At 43.0% G+C, this 21,239-nt stretch overlaps 1 protein-coding gene across 4 annotated transcripts in view; it reads right to left on the reverse strand.

The window, feature by feature from the left end:
* LOC148149855 (uncharacterized) overlaps positions 1–21,239 on the reverse strand; it is a 338,979-nt gene that overhangs the window by 168,519 nt on the left and 149,221 nt on the right. Inside the window, exons 6-7 of one of the 4 annotated variants that reach the window (XM_087986891.1) lie at positions 9,944–10,124; positions 4,212–6,041 (exon numbers count right to left, since the gene is read on the reverse strand). The exons of the other annotated variants lie outside the window; for them this stretch is intronic. The gene's annotated coding sequence lies outside the window, so the exon portion shown is untranslated. Of the gene's footprint in view, positions 1–4,211; positions 6,042–9,943; positions 10,125–21,239 lie in introns of those variants that run through there. 4 annotated transcript variants of the gene reach the window in all.

Raw genomic sequence — 21,239 nt, forward strand, 5'->3', positions numbered from 1 at the left:
CAATCCATGCCCCTCATGATTTTATAAACCTCTATAATGTCACCCCTGAGCCTCTGACGCTCTAGGGAAAACAGCCCCAGCCTGTTCAACCTCTCCCTATAGCTCAAACCTTCCAAACCTGGCAATATTCTTGTAAATCTTTTCTGAACCCTTTCAAGTTTCATAACATTCTTCCTATAGCAGGGAGACCAGAACTGCACGCCGTATTCCAATAGTGGCCTAATCAATGTCCTGTACAACTGCAACATGACCTCCCAACTCCTGTACTCAATGCACTGACCGATAAAGGCAAGCATACCAAGCAAACACCTTCTTCACTATCCTATCTACCTGTGACTCTACTTTCAAGGAACTATAAACCTGCATTCCAAGGTCTTTTTGTTCAGAGACACTCCCCAGGACCTTACCATTAAGTATATAAGCAACTAGGAGAAAGTGCCGATCAGAGTGCTGGAAAAGCACAGCTGGTCAAGCGGCATCCAAGGAGCAGGAGAATCAACCTTTTGAGCATAAACCCTTCATCAGGAATGAGGGTTGTGGGCCAAGGGGGCTGAGATAAATGGGAGGGTGGTAGGGTTGGGGGGAAGGTAGCTGGGAAAGTGATAGGTAGATGAAGGTGAGGGTGAAAGTGAAAGGTCAGAGAGGAGGATGGAGCAGATAGGTGGAAAGGAAAATAGACAGGTAGGACAGGTCAAGAGGGCGATGCCAAGTTGGAAGGTTGGGACTGGTATAAGGTGGAGGGAGGAGAAATGGGGAAACTAGTGAAATCCACATTAATTCCATGTGGTTGTAAGGTCCCAAGGCGGAAGGTGAGGTGGTCTTCCTCCAGGCATTGGGTAGTTAGGGTTTGGCAATGGAGGAGGCCCAGGACCTGCATGTCTTTGGTGGAGTGGGAAGGGGAGTTAAAGTGTTCAGCCACAGAGTGGTGGAGTTGGTTAGTGCCGGTGTCCCAGAGATGGTCTCTGAAACGATCCGCACATTGGCATCCTGTCTCCCCAATGTAGAGGAGACCACATTGAGAGCAATGGACACAGTGAATGACATGTGTGGAAGTACAGGTAAATTTCTGTCGGATGTGGAAGGATCTTTTGGGGCCTTGGATGAAGATCACATGGAAGGTGTGGGTGCAGGTTTTGCACTTCTTGTGATGGCAGAAGCAGCTGCTGGGAGGGGAGGATGGGTTATGGGGGAGGGGGTGCGGGGAGGTATGGACCTGACAAGGGAGTTGCGGAGGGAATGGTCTCTCTGAAACGCCGATGGGGTGGGGAGAGAAATATACCTCTGGCGGTAGCGTTTGTAGGTGCCGGAAATGGCGGAGCATGACGCAATGTATCCGAAGGTTTGTGGAACAGAAGGTGAGGACCTGGCGGGGTTTTGTCCTTGTTGCGATTGGAGAGTTGGCGTTCAAGGGTGGAGGTGTGGGAAGTGGAGGAGATGCACTGGAGGGCATTGTTAACCATATGGAAGGGGAAATTGCGGTCTTTGAAGAAGGAGTCCATCTGGGATGTTCCACAGTGGAACTGGTCCTCCTGGGAGCAGATACAGCAAAGGTGGAGGATTTGGGAATAAGGAATAGCATTTTAACAGGAGGCAGGGTGGGAGGAAATGTAGTCAAGATAGCTGTGGGAGTCGTGGGTTTGTAGTGGATGTCCGCATTGAGTCGATTGCCAGAAATGGAGATGGAGAGGTCCAGGAGGGAGATGGAGATGTCTGAGATGGTCCAGGTGAACTTGAGGTCAGGGTGGAAAGTGTTTGTGAAGTTGATGAACTGTTCAACCTGCTCGTGGGAGCATGAGGTGGTGCCAATACAGTCAACGATGTAGCGGAGGAAAAAGTGAGGAATGGTGATAATGCAGCTGCAGAAGATGGACTGTTTCATGTACCCAAAGAGACAGGCATAGCTGGGGCCCATGCAGGTGCCCATGGCTATCCCTTTGGTCTGGAGGACTTGGGAGGATTGGAAGAAATTGTTGAGGATGAGGACCCATTCAGCCAGTCAAATGAGAGTGTCGGTGAAAGGGTACTGGTTGGGTCGGAAGGAGAGGAAGAAATAAGGGACTTGGAGACCTTCATCATGGTGGATAGCTGTGTACAGGGACTGGATGCCCATGGTGAAGATAAGGGAACCAAAAGTCATGGAAGAGGTGGAGGGTGTGGGTGGTGTCTTGAATGTAGGTGGGGTGTTCCTGGACTAAGGGGGACAAAATGGTGTCAAGGGATATAGAGATGAGTTTGTTGGGGCAGGATCAGGCTGAGACAATGGGTTGAGAAAGCAGTCAGGTTTGTGGATTTTGGGTAAGAGGTAGAACTGGGCAGTGCTGGGTTCCTTGATTATGAGGTTAGAGGCTGTGGATAGGAGATCCCGGAGGTGATGAGGTTGTGGACGGTCTGGGAGATGAGGATTTGGTGATGAGAGATGAAGTCGTGGTCGAGGGGATAATCGGGGGAAGTGTCCACGAGTTAATGCCTGGTTTCAGTGGTGTAGAGGTCGGTGCACCAAACTACCACTATGTATAAGTCCTACCCTGATTTGCCTTTCCAAAATGCAGTACCTCACATTTATCTGAATTAAACTTCATCTGCCACTCCTTGGCCCTATGGACCATCTGATCAAGATTCCATTCTACTCTGAGGTAACCTCCTTTGCTGTCAACAACACCTCCAATTTTGGTGTCATCTGCAAACTTACTAACTATACCTCCTATGTTCACATCCAACTCATTTATATAAATGATGAAAAGCAATGAACCCAGCGCCGATCCTTGTGGCACTCCACTGGTCACAGGCCTCCAGTCTGAAAAGCAACCCTCCACCACCACCCTCTGTCTCCTACCTTTGAGACTGTTCTTTATCCAGATGGTTAGTTCTTCCTGTATTACATGTGATCTAACCTTACTAATCAGTCTATCATGAGGAATCTTGTCAAATGCCTTACTGAACTCCATATAGATCACATCCACCACTCTGCCCTCCTCTTTGTTACTTCTTCAACAAAACTCAATCAAGTTCGTGCAACACGATTTCTCACACACAAAGCCATGTTGACTATCCATAATCAGGCCCTTGCCTTTCCAAATACATGTAAATCCTGGCCCTCAGGATTCCCTCCAATAACCTGCTTTTCCTTACTATCTTTCTTCAATAGTGGTACCACATTAGCCAACCTCACCTGTGACTATCGAAGATACAAATATCTTAGCATGGGGCCCAACACTCACTTCCTTAGCTTCACACAAAGTTCTTGGATACACTTGATCAGGTCCCAGGGATTTATCCATCTTTATGCATTTTAAGACTTCCAACACCTCCTCTTCTCTAATGTGGACATTTTTCAAGTCACAATTTATTTCCCCACGTTCTCGATCTTCCACATCCTTCTCCACAGTAAACACTGATGCAAAATACTTGTTTAGTATCACCCCAATCTCCTGCGGTTCCACACATAAATGGCCTACTTTAATGGCTTCCTGTATCGCCTGTGCCATGGTTAGTTTGCACATCTACTCTGCAGCCTCCACTCTCGTCCAAACAGCATGACAGAACCTCCATCCTAGTAGACAATTGTAGAGGCTGACACTTCTGCATTCCCTTGCCTTTCTCACTCACAGGTATACCTCCTGACCTTGTCCCTGATTATTGACCAAATCAAAAGAGCTAGTAAGTAGTGGGGCAGCCTCCTGACACAAGAAAACCCAGGTGATCTTCATCTCTTTGTGATGCATTGCTGTATGTGTAGTTCAATCTCCAGCTCATAAACGCTGAGCCAAAGCTGGTCAAACTTCAAACACTGAAGGGGTAACTCTTTTTATTCTAGTTTTACATAACAATCCAATTTAGCCATGCCATCTACTTTGTATACACACTAGGAAACAAAAGCATATCTCTTAATGTGCCTAACATGTGTTCTTTGCTGCAGAATTCTTATAGGAGTTTAAAGGACAAATTATGGATGACACCATTTCCATTAAACATAGGAACAGGAATAAGCCATTTGGCTCCTCCAATCTGTTTTGGTATTCAATGAGATCATGGTTAATCTGCAATCTAAATTCACATACCTGCCTTTGTCCCAATTCCCTTGACATCTTTGTAAACTGAAAGGGTAGATAAATGGACCCTGACTAACCTTGACCAGTTTGCAGTAACCCTTTTTAATTAAGGCCCGTTATTTGGTGAGATAGAGACAAAGGGGACAAGAGTCAGGGAATTGTCCAACGTAACTTTATTGAACACTTTATCAAGGAAGAACAATATTTATTAGACTCTTATGATTAAACTTCAATTAAACTCTATTAGTCTCTTCACAACATCTTTCAGTAAACAGTTTTAAATCTCTAACTAAACAGTCTCAAATCTACACTATCTATATACTTCTGATCTGCCCTTCCCAGGATATGCTACACCCTATCTACAGGTCTCTACCACTGTACTTGAACTGATTGAAAAGCTTGGTAATATCCTTCAGTAACGCTGGGACAGGTTAATCCTTGGTCTTTGAGAGTTGACTGATCCGCAGTCATCGATTTGGGTTTTGCCTCTCATCTAGGGTTGGTTCTGGTCTTTATGTTGTCGCTAGGTGGTCTACCTCGGTCTGGTCAGTCTGATGAGGCTTACCATGAGGTTCAGGGAGCTGAAGATGCTATGCAGCTCACTGCCAGTCAAAGGTGCTCTCTGGAGATGCCAGTGAAGAAGTTGCCAAAAGCAGTGGGAGTTGGGACCCGGGGTTGCCCCTTTTATCCCCTCTTCACGAAAACTCTGTGATCTGTGTCCAATACAAGCATTGGTTGGGTGCAGGAAGATTCAACAAAGTGAGCATTTCACATATTTGGAGGTTATAGTACCTGGTTTTGAATGTACAACTGTAAAATGCTGCCCTTTCATATTATGCCTCTGGCCTCCTATTGAGCTAGGTGCCATTAAATCTGTGTAGCATTCTTCTCAAAAAGAAGCTTTACAGAAAAAGTAAACAACGGTTCATTCTGAAACAATATAATTGTTAGTACCTGGCCAGGCAGTTCCAGGCCTGCCTGGTTTCAAAGGGAAGTTGATAGGCCAAGGCCTGAATGTATGAATACTGTCTGTTCCAGCTCTGCAGTTTGCAAATTTAGGTTTAAATTTAGCTTCCATATTCGTGAGTTTGTATCCATGCTCAAAAAAGAATCAATATTTTTGTAACAATCCTGAAAGTTGAGAGTCACCTGACCACATCTGATTAACAAAAATCCGTTAATCTCTGATTCAATATTAACGACTGATTTAGCTCCAATTGCCATTTCCAAAAGCGAGTTTCAATGTTTACCACACTATGTGTGTAGAAATGTTATTAAACTCACATCTGGAAGGTCTATTCCTATTTGCAAAGATTAATCAATTTTCCCAATTAATTTTAATATTTAGTGGGTTCCAAATCTCCTCTTGTGTTTCAATTGATCAAGGATTTGCATTTGAATTCATCACACCAACTGTAGCATTAAGCAATATTTGTTGAAACTAGAGTGTATTTGTTTGTAAATCTATTAATGGATAATAAAAAGAGGAACTTGCATTTATATAGTACATTTTATTACTCCGGAACATTGTGAATGCATTTCAGTCAATAAAGTGCTTCTGAAATGCAGTTACTCACAGAGTATAGGAAGTACTGTAGCTATTTTGCACACTTAAAGCTCCCACAAATAGCATAAAAGTAAATGGTTAGGTCAACTGTTTTCGGAATTAATTGATAAAGTTTTGCCAGGTCACCAGGAGATCTCTATTCCTCTGCTTCAGCAATGCCATGGAAATTTTCACATGCACATCCAAAAAAGGAGGACTTCTGATTGTAGAGCACTGAAGTATCAACCTAGTTAATTTGCTTAAGTCATCAGGATGGAATCCTCAGTCTTCTAGGTCAGAGATGAAAGTGCACGAATTGAGTCTCAGCTGACACTCTGATAATGGTCAGGAAAAATGCAAGTTATTTTGTGGTGGAAGCTCTGAAGGGTACTTCTGGCCAACTGTCATAGTTCCAAAGGAAAATCCATGGGAAGGCTGGAGAAAAACTGCAGACATTTCGCATTGTGATTCCAGGGCCATCAATAGCTCACCTTTACCTGCCCAATGTAATATTGTTCCCAAATGACCCGAGATACTTCAATCTTTTTAATGTGTGTTACCTGTGGGTAGCACCAGCCACACATATCAGGATATACCAGAATTGTATCCGATACATTTGATTCATTATTTTAAGGGACATAAATCTACGAGTGACAAGCCTGCAATTTATTCAAGTATCCAGCTAGTGGACGTGGATCCTCATTATATTCATCATAAACACCCATATGCATTGTCAGGCTATCCAAATAAATAGAGTATCACAACAGAACCTGACCTCATATGTACATTCTAGTCAATGTCACTAAATAGAATAAAGAGCATAATCCCGGATGTCTTTTTTGCCAATAATTAATTAGAGCTCCTAATGGTGTCCTGCATAAGAACAACCAACACAAAATAGATCAAGACTTTAACCTGGCAATTTGTGGTTTGTGTGGTCTAGCCCACCTAGCCACTGAGGGAAGGATGAATTTTGTTTATCATTGTAGCCTGTAAGACACATGCATTTGTTCTTAACTGTCACCCATTAAAATGGACACCATCCTTATGAAGGTTGTTACACTATTTGATTCACAAGACCTGAGTTTTAATTTGCAGTTTTGACATGTAAAAAATATAGCAGCAGCTGTTGTCAGGTTAATAAAACTGGAGGTGCTAATCCCAGATGTATGAAAAGCTCTCCCATTTCTGTATTTCTTCAGATGGGCATGTTTGCACAATGAGCAATAATGCCTTTGTTCACGTGGGCAGGTTTCTGCTTTCATTTCACCATCTGTATCTGATGCAATTGAGTTTGTGGGACTAATAGTTCTGGGAAAAACAGGGTGTGAGTGGGGTATGTGTCACTCAAGTAACTCTGACACAGAGCTATGTAACACATTACTATAAATAAACACAACGTTTTAGATGGTATCAGGCAGAAGCTGTGTTCTGGGCTGGATGTACAAATCTTTCATTTTCTGATTCAGCTTTTGTGTAGAAAGTTAAGAGGAAGAAAATCAATACTCTTGACTCAAGTAAAATGTAAGGTTTAAATGTTCCATTCAGAGAGATTTGTATCTGTGTAATCTGTACATCAAGCTCAGCAACTGTACAGTTATTTCTGCCATAAATATTTGTCATTCCTTAAAGGTTATGAGTGAACTGAATTCTGTTAATTAATTAAACAAAATAAATAAGTTCTAAATACAATGATAGGGACAAGGGTGGCAGACAGAAACAGATAAAAAAAAAGCATACAGGAGGAGATAAGTGGCAGAAATTGGAGCCATGAGAGCCAACGATAAAAGGAATGTCAATCTTCTCCATAACATAAAATTTCTCAAACTGTGTTGTGTGGGCAGAGGCAGCATCATCTGCATTCTTCAAATTAGGCCAAGCCCTAGTGTTTGAATATATGACAGGAATGTTGCCATATAGTAGAGATTCAAACAGTGATAGAGCACACTGTTGATTTAGGCAGCAGGAACAACACAAAACTCAGCTCTGCTGCCCCTCCAAGGTTTTCCATTTGGACTTCTGAGAAGGCTTCCGCCATAACTAGGAGAAATCAGCCACAGACTAGTCAAGCAACAGTCTGAAAGAGTCATACTCACAGAATCATATCTCATGCACAATGTCCCAGACAACACCATTACCATTCCTGAGCATGTTCTTTCTCACTGGCAAGACAGACCCACCATTGGCAATGGCATAGTGACATACATTTAAGAAGCAGTGGCCCTGGAAATTCTCAACACTGTCTGTGGCCCCTTTGAAATCTCATGGCAAGGAAATCTCCTGTTGATTATCATCTACTGGCCCCCTCCTTCTCTCAGCTGATGAATCACTTCTCCTTCATGTTGAATAGCAACTGAAAGAGACATTGAGGGTGCCAAGGGCACAGAATGTACACAGGGTGATAGAACTTCAATATCCATCATCTACAGTGGACCAGAAACATCACTATTGATCAAGTTGGCTGAATCCTGAAGGACATAGCTGTTGGACTGGTCTGTGACAGGTGATAAGAGGACCAACAAGACGTAAAAATCTATTTGACTTTTCTTCATAAGCTGCATCTGTCCATGATAGTATTGATTGGAATGATCGCATGCAACATAGGCCTTGTGGAGATGAAATCCCAAATTCAAATTGTGAATACCTTCAATTCACTCTGCTAAAATGGATTCATTTCGAAGACAGTTAACAATTTCAAATTGGGCATCCGTGACACACTTGGTCCATGAGTAACAGCATATTAAATTCAAAAACAATCTGTAACCTCATTGCCTGGCTTAACACTCACTCTACCACATCTTCAAGCCAGGGTTTGAATCCTGGTTCAATAAAGTGTGCAAGAGGCCAGGATAAGAGCCATACCGGGCATGCCTTAAAATTCGGTGTTAATCTGGTGAAGCTGCACTGGACCAATCCAAACAACACAAGCAACCAGACTTAAGTAATCCCACAACAAACAAATCAGCAATAAACTCTGCAGTCCTGCCACATCCAGTTATGAAATATGGTGGACAATTAAACAACCAACGGAATGCTCGACAAACATCCCCAAGCTCAATGACGTGGGAGCCCAGCACATCAGCAGCAAAGACAGGGCTGAAGCATTTGCAACAATGTTTGGCCAAACGTGCAGTGAATAACCTATCTTGGCATCCACTTGAGGTCCCCAGTATTAAGGATGTCTGTGTTCAGTATATTCAATTCATGTGATATCATTAACTTTTAATTGCAAAAAATATACATTATTCATAACAAAATTATCTATATATACATATGAAAATATTCTCATTTCGTTCTGTAGAATCTTTCTCACAAAGAAAAAGAGACACAAATGGTACATTGGAATTTCACATCCCACAGAGCTAATGTGCAGTTACAAATAACAAGACCATTTTTAACTCCTGTAGGAAAAATGTTTACATTATGAGGCACCAGGACGGTCTGTAAACTGATCGGATCCTCATTATACTTTGGCAGATATACCTCAGACAGTGGTCTTTCCCCACTGCACCTTGGCGACAACTGGCCCAGGCTTTAGTATGTCCCTCAATACGTAGCCCTGGACCTCAGAATATGCCAGTCTGCAGCACTCAGTTGAAGTAAACTCTTTACAAAGGCAAGAAGTGTGACAGTCTCTTCTTCAGCATAGTCACTTTGAGGGCAGCGTGAGGTGGCAAAGAGAGTTAAGGCAAACATGAAGGATCTGACAGATAATACCCCTTTTCACCACCAGCCAATCTATGACTTGGGACTTGTTGGAAAGTTCTGGTGATGATGGCATTCTGCCAAATAACTTTGACCATCTGCTCAAGAAACCACGCGACAAGATCCACCCTTTCCATTTCTCAAAGGCTCAAGAACATTATATGCCAACTACTCCCTGATAGATTTATGGTTAAAGGTGTTCTGTTTTGTAATTTTTTTCTTTGTGCACACAAAGGTGGCTATCAGGTTGAGGGCAGTGTTGGGTATGTTCTTCTCCCAGTTACCTAAAGTATTATACATGATGTCCCTGTGGGCACAGTCCATCTTTGACCTCCAGAGGAAGTGCCAAATGGGTTGGGTGGCTGCAGTGGCACAGGCTCAGGGACTGGGCCAGACATACGCCACATACAACAACAGTGAGAGTATCTTTTTCCTGACAATTAGGTTTTTACCCACAATTGAGAGGGAGCAACCCATCTGCCCAGTTCCTGCCTCACCTTGGCAATACGTTCTTCCCAATGTTTGGCACATGCCCCAGCCCCTCTGAGTCATATACCCAGCGCCTTGAGGTTACCTCACCTGACAGTGAACAGGAGAAAAGATCTGTTGGCCCATTTCCCGAGGAACATGGTCTCACTCTTACCTTGATTTACCTTGTCCCGAGGCTAATTCGAACTGGTCGCAGACGCTCTTTGGTTTGTGCACACTGACAGTGAATTTGAGCAGAAAATGGTACTTCATCCATGTACAGGCTTCCGTCACCTGGAATAGTCACAACTCTCAGGCACACATCCTTCCTGATGGACTCAGCAAAAGGCTCTATACTACACAAACAAGACAGGAGAGGGTGAACAGTCCTGTCTGATTCCAGATCTGATTGGGAAACACTCTGATTCCCACCCATTCACTGAGACTGCATTACTAATGGTGGTGAAGAGCGGTTAGATCCAATTTTGGATTCCCTCCATAAAGCCAATTTTGGAGAAAACATCCTTCAAGGACCGTGGAATATTTCAACATTAGTACTGAAGATTGCTCCAGTATTTGCCACAATCAGACTTAAATTGTTCCTGTAAAGCTACAACACACACATTAACCTAACAATGTGGAATATTTCCCAGGCATGTTCTGTACACAAAAAGCAGGAGAAAAGCAACCACCACATCAGGCCTGTCCAGGAATCTCAAGCAAAGAACACCTAAAGGTAAGTGGGTCATTCTTTTGTAAATATTTTTATTGACAAAAAAAGATTTTAAATTTTTTACAAAATTACAAAATCACTACAAAATAGTGTGACAACTTTATAATGTAATAACAATAACAGAAAACAAACTACTCTACTCGACTAACCACTGCGGAGAGAGAAAAAAACCCCACAAAAACTACAATTCAATAAATAACTAAGGGAAAAACAAATAAAATTTAACCAAGTTATACCAAGGTAACTGAAGTTATATCCAGTTAAATTACTACACTCAGCGCAATCCCACCAAAGCTCCCCACCTACAGGGGCATTGTAAGCAAACCCGTATTTGTTCAGGATTCTTCTCCCCAGGGGCCCCCGGATCACCAGACATAGCCCTCATAACTACACAAAGGCCCAAGTCAATATAGCCGACAAATCTGCATCTATATAATTCAGAAAGGGCCGCCATGTTGTATAAAACAGCTCCATTTCCTGGTGCACCATACTCGTAAGAAAGTCCCGAGGGATGTACTCCATAACCAATCTATGCCAGCCCAAAAGTCCTGGGGGATTCTCCAACACCCAGCTCATTAGAATGTTCTTCCTCACACAGAATGAAAGAATAGTAAACAATTTCTTCCCCTGCACGTCCAAAGAGGGGAGATTTGAAAGACCCAAGAGGAGGGATACTGGATCCAACTTAACCTCAGTTCCCAAAATCCGCTCCGTGACCACAAGCAATGAATAAGAGTACCAACATCTATTTTACATTTGGGGCACATTGGGGACACTCCTGTCTTAAATTTCACCAGCCGCTCTGGTGCCGAATGAGCTGAGTGGAGTACCTTCAATTGCATAGCCTGCGTCCTATCGCAAATCGAAATCATCCTTACGGTGTAGGTTTGCTCGCTGAGCTGTAGGTTTGATATCCAGACGTTTCGTTACCTGGCTAGGTAACATCATCAGTGGCAACCTCCTTCACTTGGAGGTTGCCACTGATGATGTTACCTAGCCAGGTAACGAAACGTCTGGATATCAAACCTACAGCTCAGCGAGCAAACCTATACCCTAAACCTCAACCTGAGCTACAAACCTTCACAAACCTTGTGGAAATCTTCCTTACGTTCTTCCAAATATCCTCCCATGCCTTTGACAAGATTTCCACTCCCAATTCCCAAGCCACTCAATGTCCTTCAAAACATTACTTCCTAACAAGTGATAGAGAGTGCTGACTGATAGAGCACCCTTAGATCTGAGCACTCTCCTCTCCATAACTGACTTAGAGGGATTAACCATTGATGTAGTCTTTTTTTGTATAAAGTCCCTAATCTGAAAGTAATGAAAGAGGTCCCTCCCAGATAGCTCATATTTCTGACTCAGCTGCTCAAGAGACATCGTGACCTCCCGTCAAATAAATCTCTCAAAAAGGAGACTCCTCTAGACTCCCAGAACTTAAAGGCAGAGTCAGAATGCAAACATTCCCACTATGGGAGTGAAAGGAGAAATATTTTGTAAGTTGCCCTCACTTTGTCACACCATTCTCCATGCTTTAACCGTGTTAAGGACAATTGGGTTTCTGCAATGGTCCATAACAGTCCTCATCTTGTCCATAAACAACAAATTGATGAGGGGGCATTTTGCCTGGGGAGCCTCGATGTCTAACCAGATCGATCGCAGGTCCTGGCAGGCCCAGTCAGCCACATAGGATAGTAAGGAACACAAGTGATATTTCTTAAAGTCCGGGAAATCCACACCTCCCATCCCTGCGGAAGCTGCAATTTAATCAGCTTAATAAGTGACTGCCTATGATACCAGATGAAAGATCCGTGCCAACTGTAAAGCCTCTGTAGTGCTTGCCTCGGCAGCACCAAAGGGAGCATTCGCATGGGATATAATAAGCGAGGAAGACCATTCATTTCAACCAGAGCTATTCTACCCAACCAGGATATCGGAAGATCTTCCCAGCACCAAAGGTCCTGCCTTATCTTCTCTAACAACTGCACAAAGTTAGGTTTATATAATTGATTGAAGACCAGGGTGATAAAAATGCCTAAATACAGGAAAGCTCCCTGTCAGCACAGGAAAGGGAAACGGGTTCCATCCCCATAATCGGATATTCTATTAAGGCCCCCCACAGACAGGGCCTCTGACTTCATAAAGTTAATTTTATACCCTGAGAACAAACCAAATAGATTAATCACTTGTATTAAATGGAGCACAGATGTCATCAGGACAGTTAAAATGAGAAGAATGTCATCCGCATAGAGGGTGATCTTATGCCTGCCTGACCCTAGCTCCAGGGCAGTTATATTGCCTGCAGTTCAATCACCAATGTAAATAAGTGGTGAGAGAGGGCACCCTTGTTGGCAGCCTCTGCTGACACTAAAACTATCTGACCTTATAACATTAGTGAGAACCACTGCTTTCAGGTCACTATATAACACTGCCACCCACTTGGCAAAGACTCCTCCAAGGCTGAACTGTTCCAGGACATTAAAGAGGTATGGCCACTCACCCAGATCAAATGCTTTCTCTTCATCCAGGGAGACTACCAAGCCCGGTATCGTGCCTTGCTGGCATACCTGGACCATGTTTAATACTCTAATATTGCTGGCAGACCTACAACCCTTGATAAAACCTGTCTGATCCTTCTTTACAACGAAAGGCAAAAATCTATCCAGCCTTAATGCTAGAATTTTCGACAGAATTTTACAATCCACGTTCAGTAACGATATGGGCCTGTACGAAGTGCAATCCACTGGGGCTTTTCCTTCCTTAAAAATAAGAGAAATAGTTGCTTCTCTCAAAGAGAGGGGGAGGCAGTCCTGACTGTATGAGTAGTTGTACATATCCAAAAGTGGCCTGGCCAACATGTCTATAAACTCCTTACATAACCCACTTTGAAATTCATCTGGGCCAGGCGCTTTACCACTCTCGAGCTGCCTCACCACGTCCTGTATTTCCTGGATTGTCAGGGGGGCATTCATAAAGGACGCCTGCTCTGACATTACACCTGGAAGGTCCAGGGTCTTAAAAAAGGATTCAATTTTCGTCAGTCTGTCCTCACAGCCCTCTGAATTGCACAGCTCAGAGTAGAACTTCCTAAATGCTGCATTAATCTTTTTGGCATTGCAAGTAAGAGTACCAGCACACACTCTGATGGATGTAATAGATTGTGGGGCATTCTTCTTTCTGGCCAGGTACGCTAGATATCTACCCAGTTTAGCACCATACTCAAATAACCTTTGCTTCGCAAAAGAGATTTCCCTCTTTGCTGTCTGGGTGAGCGCAGCATTCAGAGTAGCCCTGAGGGCTGTAATCCGCTGCAATTTGGTTACAGATGGTCTGTCAAAGTATGCTGTCTCAGCTGCCTGCATCCGGGCCTCGAGCATACACTGCTGCTCTCTTCTCTGCTGCTTCCGGGTCGCAGAGGAAGAAATAATCAAACCCTGTGCATAGGCCGTGGCAGTCTCCCAGAGCATTGACGGATTACTGGCCGTACTGGAATTAATGTTCCAAAAGGTTTTAAATTCCCAGGAAAAATACTCTACAAACTTGCCATCTTTCAAGAGAAAAGGATCTATGTACCAGTGCCAGGAGCCTGTCCCGTTACCACCAGCCCTTGACCTCCATGTACACTGCAGCATGATCGGAAATAGGTTTGTTCCCTATTCTGCAAGACAGCACCGAATTCAAAAAGGTCGATGGGACAAAAAACATGTCAATTCTGGTTGAGCACTTACATAGATTAGAGAAAAAGGTGAAATCCCTACTTTCAGGGTGAAACACCCCCAGACGTCCACAAACCCCAGCTCCCTGTTCAGGTCCACCAAGTGCCTGGATTGTGGGGACATAACCGCAAGACCCCTCAGCATCCTGTCCACTTCAGGATCAATAAGACAATTAAAGTGTCCCCCTAAAATTGTATGACATGCTCAAAGGGCCATCAACCTGGAAAACACATCCATTAAAAATTGAAGGGCGTGTGCCAGGGGACAGTATACATTCAAAATCCCATATTCCTCTCAAGGCATTAAAGCTTTAAAAATTATAAATCGTCCACACTCATCATTAATTCGGTCTAACATTTGAAATGGGAGATTCTTCTGGATGAGAACAGCAACTCTACTTTTTGAATTAAAGGAAGAAAAAAAACACCTGTCTGAACCCTCCATGTTGCAACTTCAAATGCTTTTGATTAGATTAGATTAGATTACTTACAGTGTGGAAACAGGCCCTTCAGCCCAACAAGTCCACACCAACCCATCGAAGCGCAACCCACCCATACCCCTACATTTACCCCTTTAACCTAACACTACGGGCAATTTAGCATGGCCAATTCACCTGACCTGCACATCTTTGGACTGTGGGAGGAAACCGGAGCACCTGGAGGAAACCCACGCAGACTAGGGGAGAATGTGCAAACTCCACACAGTCAGTCGCCTGAGACGGGAATTGAACCCGGGTCTCTTGACGCTGTGAGGCAGCAATGCTAACCACTGTGCCACCATGCTGACTTATCAGTTAAGTGTGTTTCTTGCAGCAAGGCTACATCGATCCTCTCTTTTCTAAGGTTTGACAGTTTCTTTTTTGTCTTAATTGGTGAATGACTCCCCTTAACATTCCAGGTGCATCATTTAAATGAATGCCTAGCCATAACCATCCAAAACAGTCCTTACTCCCTGAGAGGAAGAACCCCACTCATAGTGCACCGAGTGAAAACAATAAACAGTTCATATAAATTTAAAAATACAACTTCCAAAACAAAACTTCTAACAGCTACTTCTACAACATTTCAACAAATAACACAAATGAAAGGAGACTTTCCCCCTTGCCCACAGTGGGCACCCATACCACCCATTAACCCCTCCATGACTCCTTCCAGCTGAAGCCATGCCCCCGCCCCAACCGGCACACTGCAACCCGGTGGGCCCGCTCGACCCACACATGGCCTACCCTGCCTACTTCCAGCTTCAAAACCTGTAGGAGCCATTGCTCCAAGCAGCTCCCGAGCTGGCCTTCCTCCTCCTGTTCAGGAAGCCCCACCAGGCAGACGTTCTTCTCAGGACCTCGATTTCTGAGGTCATCGACCTGCTCCTTCAAGGCCCTTACCCGCCATTCCTTTTTTTTATATATAGATATTTTTATTAGAAATTTAACATTTTTACAAGTTTACAAAAATAAACAAAATTCTCAAGTACAAACATTGATATACAATTAAATCTTAAATATATAATAACCAAAATTTAACAAAAGAAAAATACCGAGAAAGAAAAAAAACAAAACTCAACTAACTCCTAATCTAACCTACAACTAACCAGAGTGTATATTTAAGTCTCTTACATTATTCAAATAAGAGAAAGAAAAAAAAACAACGGATAACACAGAAATTGGGTAGTGAGATACATGCTTGGAATGTGTTAACATCAGATGTAACAAAACCCGTATTCGTGCGGGATTCCTCTCCCAAGGGGCCCCGGACCAGCCGGGTTCGTAATCTCAGTTAAATAAAAGCCCTTGTTAGGATAGCCGAAATATCTGTATTCATATAATTCAAGAAGGGCTGCCATACTTTATGAAATAATTCGGTCTTTAGGTGCACCATATTTGTAAGGAAGTCAAGGGGAATACATTCCATAATTAATCTGTGCCAATTTGAAAGTCCAGGGGGGCTCTCAGCCACCCAGTTTACCAAAATATTTTTCCTTGCACAGAAAGAGAGAATAGAAAATAGTCTCTTCCCGTGCATATCCAGGGAGGGTAAGTTCGAAAAGCCCAAAAAGAGAGATACAGGGTCCCCTTTAATTTCCGTTCCTAAAATTTCAGGGTGCTTGCTACTTTAGTCCAGTATCTACAGATCTTATGACAGGTCCATAGGCAATGTACAAGAGTGCCCACCTCTATTTTACGTTTGGGGCACATTGGAGATGCTCCTGCCTTAAATTTTGCCAATCGATCCGGTGCCAAATGGGCCCTATGAAGTATCTTCAGCTGGATAGCCTGGGTTCTGTTGCAGATGGTGATTCTTCTGGCGTTTTCCCAAATGTCATTCCACATTTCTATAGAGATTTCTAGTCCCAATTCCTGATCCCATGTTTTAAGCAGATTGTCCATATCTCCCGATACTTCATCATGTAGTAAATGATAAATAGTACTGATGGAGAATATCCCCATTGGTTGTAATACTCTACATTCTCTATCTGATTTATAAAGACTATCTAATAACGTAGTCTTCTTCTGTATATAATCTCGAATTTGGAAGTATCGAAAGAGGTCTCCATTAGGTAATCTGAATTTCTGAAGCAGCTGTTCAAAAGACATCAGGACCCCATCTTTAAATAGGTCCCCGAGACATGAGATGCCCCTGGATCTCCAGAGTTTAAAAGTGGCATCTGTAAACCCCGGTTGGAATCCCCATGCTCCCACTATCGGCGCATGGGCGATGTTTTATGTGAGTTGCCCTCATTTTGCCGCATTATATTCCAAGCTTTAATTGTGTTTAGTATTATAGGGTTTTTACAGTGATCCGTAATGATTTTCCTCTTGTCTGAAAATAAAAGGTTAATAAGTGGGCATTTTACTTGAGAAGCCTCGATGTCCAGCCAGATTGATTGTGGAAGACCCAATTGGCTATGTAACTTAATAGGGAACTTAACTGATATTTCCTAAAATCTGGGAAGTCCAATCCTCCCCTTGCCTGTGGCAGTGTAGCTTCTTCAGCTTAATGAGGGGCCGTCTATGATTCCAGATAAAGGAACCCAACCAGCCAAATAATTTACGTAGTGCCAGCCTCGACAGCATCACCGGAAGCATTCTCATAGGGTATAGGAGACGGGGCAGGACGTTAATTTTAATTAGTGCTATTCTACCCAGCCAGGAAATTGGAAGGTCGCCCCATCGCTGGAGGTCCTACCTTATCCTTCCCAGTAAATGCACAAAGTTAGCCTTATACAACTGACCAAATACTGGGGTAATAAAAATGCCTAAATATAAGAAACCCTCCAGGGACCAACGAAAGGGAAAGTGGGATCCGTCCACTAAGTGGGGTATCATAGCAAGGTCACCCATTGGCATAGCCTCCGATTTTGAGAAATTAATTTTATAGCCTGAGAATGCGCTAAATGTATTAAAACCTTGGATTAAGCGAGGTACAGACATCAGAGGATTACTGAGGAATAGAAGAACATCATCTACATACAGGGTAATTTTATGTCTACCTGTACTAATCCTCGGGCTGTTATATTAGGATCAGCCCATATAGCTTCTGCTAGTGGTTCAATTATTAGCGTAAATAACAGTGACGAGAGAGGACATCCCTGACAGCAGCCCCTACCCACACTGAAGCTATCCGAACTTAATCCATTGGTAACCAAAACTGCTTTGGGATCACTATACAATGTTGAGACCTATTTGGTAAACACCTTTCCAATGCCAAACCTTTTCAATGTGTAAAACAAATATGACCATTCAACCCTATCGAATGCCTTTTCCGCGTCTGATGAAACTACTACTCCTGGTATCTTTCCCTGATGGCAGGCTTGAATCATATTCAAAACCCTTCTAATATTATTGGATGATCTACGGCCCTTAATAAACCCCATCTGATCCTCCTTTATGATATGTGGCAGTACCCTTTCTAGTCTCAGTGCTAACGTTTTAGAAAGGATTTTAAAATCTACATTTAGCGAGGATATTGGTCTGTATGACACACAATCTTCTGGATCCTTTCCTTTTTTAAGGATAAGAGAGATATTTGCCTCTTTCAGCAAAGGTGGGAGACAGCCCTGACTATATGCATAGTTATACATGTCCATAAGTGGACCAGCCAATATTTCTGTAAAATCTTTATAGAATTCAGCTTGAAAACCATCTGGGCCAGGTACCTTACCGCTCTGAAGTTGCCTGATTGCGTCAAGTATTTCTTGGACTGTTAGGGGAGCATTTAAGACCGATACCTGTTCCGGAGTTAGGCCCGGAAAGGTCAGATTTTAAAAAAATTATTGCATCCTCCTAGTCCTGTCTTCACAATCCTGCGATTTATATAAATCAGAATAAAATTTTCTAAAGATTGCGTTAATCCTTTTATGATCATGAGTCAAAATACCCGTACTTTCCTTGATAGACGTGATAGTTTGAGGGGCCTTTCTTTTCTTTGCAAGAAATGCTAAGTATTTACCCGGTTTGTCGCCAAATTCATATAACCTTTATTTTGCAAATATTTCCCTCTTAGCCATTTGGGTAAGCGTGGTGTTTAGAGCTGTCCTAAGGACCGTAATCCTTTGCAATTTGATAATAGAAGGTCTATCAGCGTATGCTGTTTCAGCTGCTTTTAAGCGAGCTTCGAGCAGTCGCTATTGTTCTCCCTTTAATTTTTTTCTGGGTCGCTGAGTAGATGATCAAACCTCGCGCGTAAGCTTTGATGGTCTCCCACATCATTGATGGGTTGCTAGCCGTACCTAAATTAATTTCTAAAAAAGTTTTAAATTCTTGAGAGAAGTACTTTACAAATTTACTATCTTTCATTAGGAAGGGTCCAAACGCCAATGCCGAGGGGATGTCCCGTTGTTCCTCGCCTTGATTTCCATATATACAGCAGCATGATCGGAAATTGCTATACTACCTATTTTGCAGGATGATATGGAATTTTAAAAAATCGAGGGGGCAAAAAAATATCAATTCTGGTATGACATTTATGTGGATTAGAGTAAAAAGAAAAATCTCTGCCCTATGGATGAAGAGATCTCCATACATCTACTAATCCTAATTCTTTGTTCAGATCCACCAATTGTCAAGATCTGGGAGATACCCCTGCAGTACTCTTGGGAATCCTATCTATTTCCGGATCCATAATACAATTAAAGTCTCCCCCTATAATTGTACGACGGGCACCAAGAGCCATCAATTTTGAGAAGGCTTCCGTTATAAATTTAAAGGGGTGTGCCGGGGGGCAGTACAAATTCAAATTCCTCTCCATTTATAAGGGCTTTAATGAGAATATATCGTCCAGATTCGTCTTTTATCTGATTTAGGATTTTGAGAGGGAAATTCTCCCGAATAAGAATAACAACTCCCCTGCTTTTTGAGCTAAAAGAAGAAAAGAAGGCCTGATCAAATCCACCCTGTCGTAATTTCAAGTGTTCTTTATCCAACAGGTGTGTCTCCTGTAGGAGAGCTATATCAACTCTTTCTTTCTTGAGATTTGATAATATTTTCTTCCTTTTGACTGGCGAATTACTCCCCTTGACATTCCAGGTGCACCACTTAACCGACTGATCAACCATAATCATCCGGGCAAATCCGAGACCCCTCAGGAGGGGGAACCCTATCCAGAACATCCCGAGCATAGAGCATATAAACTTCACAAAAATAAAGGCTCTCTAATACACTCACAACAGTATAATAAAAAACTATTTCTAAATAATTAAAAAAAACGTATTTAAATGGAGATTTTCCCCTTGTTCCCAGGGGGTGCCACTTCCTTTCCAAAGGTCCATCGTATCCTCTCCCAACCAGTGCCCCACCCTTGACCCAGGCGCTCCTCAATAGGATGAGGAGAATTCAAATATAATACAAAGCTAGAATTAACAGTGAGCACCCTACCCCCACCCACACCAACACCTGGATATATTTGGTAATGTTAATACCATATATAAACATATATAACTATAAAGTTACAACCTCAACAAATAATAATTAAATATAATAATACAAAATAACAAAGGAAAACAACCCCGCTCCTCGAGACAGAGGTAAAATAGAATAAGATAACCACCTCCCCCCACCAACATTTACTAAACCCCCCCGGCTTAATTATATATATATATATATATATATATATGGGGGGAGAAAATCGTTAAATAGAGAACGAATAAATAAATTCCTCTCCCCACCCCCCAAGTTAATATTAAACAGTAAGGTAAGAAAAAAGAAAAAGGGGGGGGATATAAACCGGAGTGGGGGTAAGGCAAACCAACATCCATTATCTCTTATAATTTATCTAAGAGAGTCCAAACCTTCCTTAGCCTTTTCCAGCGATCTGAAGTTATACACGGATCCTTCATGGTTAAAGCGTAGCGTCGCTGGGTAGCGTAAGGAGTACTGAATATTTAAATCCCTTAAACACTTCTTCGCCTCATCGAATGCCTTCCTCTTTCGGACCAGAGCTGGGGAAAAGTCCTGGAATAACATGATCTTGGATCCTTTATAGATCATGGTTTGGGAATCTTTTCCAAGATTTCTAGAGGCTTCTAAGAGTATCTGCCTCTCCCTATAGCTCTGCAGCTGGAACAGGGGGGCTGGTTCGAGCCGGGCCCGCGCATTTCGACCCGGTAGGCCCATTCCACCCTTACCTGGCCTGATCCAGCCTCCAGATTTAAAAGCTGTGGCAGCCACTGCTTGAGAAACGCTGTAAGCTGGCCTTTCTCTTCCCGTTCGGGAAGGCCCAGCAAACGAATATCTTTTCGACGACCTCGATTATCAAGGTCATCAATATGATTCTCTAAGGTCCGGACTCACTGTTCGAGAGTCCAGACCCGATCCACTGCCGAGTGCGCTGAAGTTTCGGAGGTCGCGGCCTTTAGCTCCGCCCCTCCGACTCGGTGCTCGATTTCTTTAATGTCTCGGCCGTGCTTTTGCAGCGCGGCCAAGAGTGAGTCCCATCGGCTTCGGGATTCTTCAATAAAAGTGTCAATCTTCACATCCAGTTTGGAGATGATTTCCACGAGGCTCGCCACCGTAGGTAAGTCCCCCGGGG

This window comes from Chiloscyllium plagiosum, unplaced genomic scaffold (assembly GCF_037043375.1).
Source record: "Chiloscyllium plagiosum isolate Xiang-an unplaced genomic scaffold, Cpla_swu_hap1 HiC_scaffold_5, whole genome shotgun sequence".
NCBI lineage: Eukaryota > Metazoa > Chordata > Chondrichthyes > Orectolobiformes > Hemiscylliidae > Chiloscyllium > Chiloscyllium plagiosum.